Genomic DNA, 8,993 nt, shown 5'->3' with positions numbered 1-8,993 from the left:
CTACGAAACCTCCATGTTGAACATTAATTTAATCAAAAACCACAAGCTATCCGGAACGTTGCACTCTGACCTACCCTTACCTACGCTTGCGAGCGCCACGCGCAAACCGAGAGCTGCAAATTAAATCCAAATCTAAAATGGCTATTGAAATTCGCCAAAAAGGGACAAGTATGTCGCGTTTACTTTGAATTCTTTCTCCCATTTATTTCCCGAGACACAACTTCTCGATTGCCAACAACAACCACCAGGTTCCCTAGCTCAGCATCTCGATATCGATTTCATAGTAAGCAAACGGCCAATCAAAGTGGTGTTAGCCGAGGGAACCACCTGTACGTGGCTTCGTGGTAACGGGGTTAATAGACGTTAAACGCAATGGAGGGCTAATTATAACGGCTACGCCGCGGTTGTATTTTTCCTCTTCGTTCGGCTTCCGGCCGGGATATGGCGGTTACGATGGGCCACCGCCATAAACTCGAAACGTAACGGCGTTCCGGGCGTTGGTTAAACGCTGCACCACGACGCACCTGTGGGCTCCAGCCTGACACATTTTACTCGCTTTTTTATTTATTTATCCGTAACGAGCGCGGCCGATTTCGAAACGGCCGTACACTCTGATGCGGGCTGCCTGCCCCTGTTTTTCGCCATTTCGATCCCCCATTTCTGTCCGCTGTGATATCTCGTCGAGACTGCTGAATTCGTCCTTTTTCCCCCTTTCTTTTTTCCCTTTTCCCGAACTAACTAACATTCGCTGCTGGCATGATGTTCGTTATTTGAAAAATTTCTCCACCAAGGGTCACCTGATCTTTTCACCTTTTTTTTCACCTTTGGTAGCCGGGTTTCGTGGCAGCATTCGATGGAAACTAGCTGCTCTTAAGAACGTTAATAGCGAGAAGAAAGTCAAGAGGCGGAGTGGAAATTGGTTTGGCTGAACGAGGGAGTGAGGAAAAAATTAAACGAAACAATGTTTACTGCGGGGAATAATAAAGGAGACCGAGAGTGTGAATTTTTAATTTCGCGAGGAGTGGAATGCTCTTTGGTTCGTCCGAGTCAGAGAATTCTCGCTTGAAATTTCTGCTGAGAATTTTAACGCGCGTTGAGTTTCATTTGAAGTAATGGCGAAATTCTGATTGCCGTTTGTTACGAATCTTATTCGTTTAAAAAATCGAGAACGAATTTTTCGTGAAAATATCCAGCTTCCCGGAATTTCGAGTTTATTTTAAAACAAGTGTAATACTTTTACGGTTCCCTGTATAATATTGGCAAACTAAAATTATCGTCCTCGATAACTTGCGATTCTGCTGTTCCAAGTATAGGTAATGCAAATCAAAATGATTAACTCGATTTTATAAATTTTAACGAAAATTCGAACGATGCTTAATTCGTTGTATTTAAAATAAATTTCTACTTCTCGTTTTGTGGAATTTATCGACTGTATAAATAAACGATTTAGATAATCCGAGTGAAATGAAATTAATATTTCCCTTTTTCCTCGGATAATTAATACAACGTGATTCACGAATCAGAACGTTCAGACATCGACGAAACAGAACGGAGTTAAATTAATTATGTTACACCGGAGTGAATACTATCCTACGATTCGTTTGACATCGTTTAATACGTTTAAAGTGCGACGAATGAAATCAACCTTAAATTCCGTTTTCGCGATATCGTATTGACGCAAGGAGATTGGAATGGTGGTTAAAAATTAAGCAACGCGGCAACGAATTAATTCGCGGTTTCGTAGCGGAGAGTTTGCTTTCAGTAGCTGCAATTTTATCGAACTTCGGTCACCAGTTGTCGAACGTATCGTCTTTGTTTTCATCGCCGTATTGTTTCCTCGTAACGGCTTTCATGAAACGGGCGTTAAATTTCCAGCGATTTCGGAAACCGATCCATAAATGATCCTATTATCGATAGTAAATTGTATAGCGAACAACGCGTATCTTTTAAAGGACGAAACTCGATATCATCTTGAAAAGAGGCAAACCACCGAAATTCCGGTTTCTGCTTATAACGTGATCTCCAATAACGAGCTAATGTTTCATGCGTGTATAAATTGATGAAAAGTGTCGTACGTTTTAAGCTTCCCTTTATCAACGAGGAACGTGTCAACGAGGATTAATGTGTTCGGTTGCCTTCCGGTTTCCTACGAATACCTCGATATTCGAACGATAATTCATCGCCGCGAAACATATCTTTGATTCGCAGGCGGTTTAATTGGACCCACAATTAATTGCGAGCTGTCCAATGCTCGAACGAGATTCGAAAAACTGCGGAAATTCTATCATCGGACGAAAACTTGTGGCACGTTCCATGATTTATCATTCGCCGGTCAAACATTTTGCCTTTCTTTCTCCTTTTTCTATTTCTCTTTTATTTTTTTTTTATTTTTTTTTATTTTTTCCGCTCCGTTCCAATTCCGTATGGGATCAAGGAAGGGGAATCCGTGTCTGCGCGTGACAGCTTTCCCTTGTATAAATAAACGTAATTCGGAATAAATTTGAATTTTAAATGAATGTTAATTAACGCATGGGTATAATTGATTAAAATTTCTGATTCGCCCGGTCGAAGATAAATATTAATACCCGGGAATGGCATAAACAATTTTCGTTGCAACTGAAAATGATAGCCCTGTCATGGGGGGGTGGAATAATTGTACGTTAACGATAGTGTTCATTATGTGAACAGCGGTATTGGCGATGAGAATTTTTAACGTATTCGGTACGTGATATTTCATGAATTGGCGAGAAACAAAAATGAGCTGGGAATTTTATTTTTGATAAAGGATTTGGAAATAGCAAGAATAGAGATTAATGTTATATACAGTAACTTGTTAACGATTGTTAGGCTTGCGATTGAAACAGATATCTTATTAGTTCCATAATTTAATTCGATGCAAGATCATTAAGCTCTGTGCTTGACTATGTTGTATTTAATGATTCTAACTATTTGACACTGAAATAATCTCTAAATTCCATAATTTAATTCGATGCAAGATCATTAAGCTCTGTGCTTGACTATGTTGTATTTAATGATTTTAACTATTTGACACTGAAATAATCTCTAAATACTACTAGATATGTATAGCTGGGAAAACAAAAGCATCTCATAAATTGCAAATTATCGCTGGTTTTCAAAATTAATGATTTTCATATCATTATATTCATCAATTATATAAATTTGCATATTACGCTACAACATATCGTAATTACGCGTGCTATTGTTACATTAGTTTCTGGCTATACACAGCATCAGGTTGCTACTCGACACGTTGACTGCCACGCAACTTTTCACGATTCCGGTCTAAGCCAATTTGACTTAATCGTGTTATATTATTAAACACTTTATTTATAGTACTTCGTAATAATCAAAAAGCTTAAAAAATAAAACATGTTACGTATTATCTCGTGGTTGACGCGCAAGATTGTTTTAAAAATGATCACAAACCATAAAAATGTTATTCCGCATGAATAAACTTGTATAAACTTTTTCTTCTTGAATTATACTACAGTTATACTACAGGTTTCCTCGTAGCTGTACAAATGGGGCAAATAACAAAGAGACGAGATAACTCGTAGCAGACGTCCTGGGCAAAGAAACAACCTACGAGATATCTCGTAGTTGGCAGTCAACGGATCAATTGCGCGTCTGACCATGCACCGACCAATTCTACTCGCTGCGTTACGCATCATTACATTATTTCACTTATACGAAGAATTTAATTTTCATACATTATTGGGATTATGGGTAAAGAGAAATAACTATCGGTATTTTATAATTATCTTTATTCTTTCCTAAGGAAGGTATATCTCAAATATTCTGACTGTTCGCGTAGAGAGTCAAAACTAGTGTGAAGAAAAAGGGTATGCAATTGCAGTTCATCCTGGTCTCCAAATTCTTATTTATCGTGTGAAATAAACACTTCACGCGTTCCCGGAACCTCTTCGACGCATAGTTCAAAGACATATCTATTCCTCCTGACAAATTAATTTTTGTATATACGATACGTTAAGACGTATCTTATTTTCAACGCGCATAATTATTTTCTGTCTAATCCATCTGGAAACGAATTTTTTGAACCCTGCTGTGGTCCTCACCCACGATCGTTGATGTTGTGCTGGTTACAGGTATCCTCGTTGGCAATGTAGCTAGAAGGGACGATAGGAAAAGGAAGGAATGCGTTTCGTCCCGGGCCTGCTAGTGGACTCATCGGTAAGGCTACCCTAAGCAGGTCCTGCTTTAGACTGGGATACTATTGGAAGGTTGGGAATTTATATTGTAGATATTGGAGATTTTCAGAGGACTTGCGTGAGAATAATTGTGGCTACACTGCTATAATTGACTCGGAATTAGAAATTTTCCCTTTGCGGTTAAACCCAAGAAGTCGCGTAGCACGTTCACGATAAAAATCTATTTCCACCAGTGAGGAAATCTCCGTGTTCGCGTTGTATCTCTGGACGTGGAAACTTTTTCACTACGTCGGACCAATTCCGCAAACATAACGCCGTTTCACATTGCACTTTGGCGATGGACGAAATCCAAGAGATATCCAGGCGAAATCCGATGCAAGGAGTGTTCCTTCTTGCCTCCCTCGCAGCGTGCCATTTCTCGAAACTGGCGCGAAAGGAGTGGCCAAGAGGGCGAGTTTAATACTTGCAAAGCGTTTCTTTGCTCCTGGATTCGATCCTGACGACCTCGATTCCCCCGACGACGACTGCGAATTGCCAGAGAAACGGAATCTGACCGGACTCTTCCCCTCGGAGGCCATTAATACTCGTTGCGTTTCGGAGTCCCTACATTTCACTCGTTCTTTCAAAATCCGTGTGCCGCACCCACGGCGAGATTACGGTGCTCGAAATACTAGCTAGTCCGATTCAGCGTCCTAACATTCGGGGTTGAACTTTCCTGGGCGGTTTCCTTTTCGCGCAATGGATGAAATTTAAAGGAACAGTGGGTGTATTATTCGTTCCTTTTTCCTCAGCGAGAAGTTTTATGGGCGAATTAGCTTTATACTACCTTCTCGTCGAAGTCTACGATAATAATTTAGCCCACGGTTAAAACGCTTAAGAACAGAAAGCAGGGGTAGTAATTCAGGAGCGAAGTTCTTCCGCGCGGAGGATAGTTCGGTGTATCTTTTAAACGTTGCTTCGCCTTCGATAGATTCAAACGATGAGAATTTAGACTTCTCTTGATTTTTCTGTTGTAGTAATATTAAATAGTAAAGTAAACTCTACATCCTGGCGATGTGGGGATGATCCCTTCCCCTGCGTTTTGTCTTTTGTCTCCAGTTTTCTGAAGACAACTTGTGACCTGCGTGGCCCTAAACAGACCAGTTCTAACCGTTCGCCTGTTAAAATAAAGAGCTATACAGTTTTTCCACAGTTTCCACTGACTACTATTCCTTTGCGTTTCAACGCCTCGAACATTTTCCATTTATCCGCGAAAGGACAGGAAGATAGTAATTTGTGGTTCAAAGATAGTTCGGTAATTTTTGATGAAATATTTGTTTAATTCGTCTCGTATTTCGCGACTTAAGTTAGAATGTGAATTATAATTCGATTACGTCGCGAAATGAATTTCATTTAGGCTATGATGCAAATCGTGTAGATTGTATTATGTAATTTGCAATGTAAATTTTTCTCGAAATAATGAAAGAGCGGTAAGAATAATTAGTAATTACTATTCAATGAACCATCTTCTAATTGCTCGCAAAGCCTAGTAATTTTAACGTTAACGGGTATAGCGAACTCGAATATGCCACTGCATCCATATACTTTGAAATTAACGTCACGCGTTCGATCGCACAATGTAATTTATATACATATTGGAACCTACATAACGCATCAATCAGGTGGAAGGAATTATTTCGCGTGTCAGGGGAATAATTTAACCAGCGAGCGAGATAGTTGTACAACTTTGTTAAAGAAACACGTGTAAAACTCACGAACTAATCGGGAACTTTCAACTAACAAGTAATGTCGGTGCAAACCAGAAATTCTGCGAAATTGTGTTAATTTTCTATGGGAACATTATCGGCAAATTGTCCCTGCATAGTTCCGACTATTCCTGCTGATACTTCATTGACTAGTGCTTCGTTGTGCACCTACCAATAATTACGCGCAATCGTTATAAATTTTTATCGCGAATATCATAGTTGTAGTGCAGGATTGTTAGGTGGCAGTAAAACGACGGTGGTAGATAATAAAAATATGATTTATTCAGAACTAAGTTAAAACTTATTCTAAACGCTATGACCTCATACACTGACTATTTCCCCAAGAACTGTTCGTTGTTATTAACTGTTCGACGTTAAGTGGGATCGACGTGGGTATGAAAGAAGACAAAGTGCAAGGGATCAAATAAGATTGTGAGGACGTGGAAAAGTCAGAGAGTATGTGTTTTAGAGATAGAGAGTATCAGAGTGTGTCAGAGTGTATCAGAATGTTTTAAAGTCAGTCATGGAGTTTTGAGAGATAGCGAGTGAGAGTCAGCCGAGAGTTATTAGCGAGTAGAATAAGTTTTAGTTTAAAATAAATCATTTTTATATTCACGTCGCTGCTTATTCCGTTGCCTACCCAACATTCCTACAGATATTTAGTTACACTGTCGAAAGAGTGAGCGTAGATCGATAATGACCGTGTTCATAATGATTGCTCGGATGAGGGGCATGTCTGTAGATCACATCCCTGTCTTTCTTACTCTCGGACCGTTAAATGATCGCTATAAACCTAGGGCATCTCGTCTGTGCTCTAACTTAAGAGATGTGCCGAGTAAGAGACAATCGCTTACCATTTATACTCCCATAAGAGCCACTGTATATCTCGCTAGAAAATGGTTGGTCGTCGAGGTACGCTAACGCGATTAAGCCACAGAGTCGATAAAACGGGGAAAACTCAGGGTACGCGGAAAAATCGTTTAGAGGGACAACAATAGGTGGATAACAATGACACAAAGCGGAATTTATTCGGCCGTAGCATCTGAACGTGCATAAAGGAGACACCATGGCGAAATACGGCGGCATAAAACGTTTATTAGTAAGAAGCGACCGGTCTGCGAATGAAACGAGCAGAACGACTCGTTAAAACCGGTAAATCCACGTAATACGAAAAATAATAATGCAACGGGATCTCCGAGAAACGAAGACGGCCTGGATGGAGAGACGAAATTGCTTAACCATTATGAAAAGGGAACGACTTTCTCATTCTTTCCCGGCCGAGTAGCGAGAAAAGGCGAACATTCACCTCATTTCCCATCGTCCCGTCGTCGTTTCGGTTTTTCGTGACGTTCCAACTTAGAAACGGACGCATTATACCGTCTCTATCTAGCCCCCTCTCTGTTTCACCCCTCGTTCTCCCTATCATAGCTCAAAGAACGCTGCCGCTCAGAAATAACGAGAATGTAATTTTCCGGGACGCGTATTATTATCATCGACAGGACACCGTTTCTTCTACCTCTCTCTCTCTCTCTCATTTTCTTTCTCCTCCTTTCCCTCGGTTTCTAGTCGCGTCTGTTCTCCCTGTTCTTCGCCATTCTTCGTGTTTTGCATATTCGGCCGTTCGGGACGCGCATCCGTCCCTATTTCCCCTTGCTTTTGTTAGAACGCACCGTTGCGACTGCCAGCTCGCTTCGTTACCACAGACTCTTCCCTGTATACCGTTCCACCAGAAGAGTCTGTTCCAGGCTCTTCTTCCTTTTTCTTCGAACCGCTTTTAACACGGTGTCAGTGGCTGCTGCTTTTGGATGGAGCAATGCTTCTTCGCGGATTTTTGGCACAGGTCTCGTTAGGTGGTTCTAGTAATCAGGTGCGTTTCCTTGGCTCTGCTGGTGAAAGGTTAGGTGAAACTGAGGCGTGGAACAATTGTTCGACTTTGAGGTTGTCGAGCGAGTGAATAAGGCAGGAACGAAAACGGTGGGTAGACGTAGGTAGATGTTTGAATAGGAGAGTGAATTTGAGGGAGAAACGGTTTTTAGCAGCTTGGATATTTGAAGTTTCACTATAGTTCACGAAATTCGGTGAAACTTTATCTATCGGGGAAAATATTGCGAAGAAAACGTACGGTTGCCGGACGTCTGACTATATGTGGCGGATACTACTTACTTGCCATTTCTTCGTGGAGATATCTCTGTATTTAGCGAAGGTAATTTAAGGAAAATAGAATCGTGTCTTAAGCATCGCGACGATATTTTAAATATGAAAAAGTCCCTGTTCTTTTTCTATTAGTGCGATAAAATTTCTATGCGTCGCTTTTCCCTTTCTTTTTTCGGAACAATACTTAGCTATTTTTCACACCGACTGTACGAAATGAATTTTTAAAATAGGACGTAAATTTCTATGGAATGAAAATTCAACATAGGTGATTTAACAGTCCAGAATATGAGTTTTACTCGATTGAAAGTCTCATTGGGAAAAGAGGTAATAAATCGTGGTTTATGTAAATTCTTGATAATATCTGTGTGTTCTCGCAAACCTGCTCAACCATTGGTACAAGTAAGAGATTCTTAGCCGAGATTAATATTCTACCATCTTAAATGCTGAGAAACGAATTGCTTATCATCCATAAGTGTCACCCCCGACAGTAGATAATGCTGCTTAAATCAGCTGTAATTTGTCTGTACGCCATCGTTGAGAAGATGCTCGATTGTAACTGGTAATCCACCCTAATTTTCCTGTTCCACTCAGAAAATCGTTACATCCAGGATTTCACGATCCTATCGTTTCCTCGTTGATATCGGATTCTCCGTGAACCAAATTAACCGATCCTAATTTCGAAACATTGTCATTTGATTATGTCGCAAAGGAAATAATAAATAACGCAGCAGAATATTTACTTTTAAGCTAGAGGCGAGATAGAAATAGATGGAATTGTTAAAACGTTTTATTGGAATACTTATTTAACCGTGGAGTCGTAAATAAATGTAAATGCAACTTTTACATAACCGTGTAATCGCAGATTCGCGCAGTTTGGTCTGGATAAATACCAGATTGTTTCGAA

The sequence above is a fragment of the Eufriesea mexicana genome, unplaced genomic scaffold (genome assembly GCF_001483705.2).
Source record: "Eufriesea mexicana isolate 0111107269 unplaced genomic scaffold, ASM148370v2 scaffold4687, whole genome shotgun sequence".
Classification (NCBI taxonomy): Eukaryota; Metazoa; Arthropoda; class Insecta; order Hymenoptera; family Apidae; genus Eufriesea; species Eufriesea mexicana.
Note: the sequence above shows the minus strand (reverse complement) of the source record.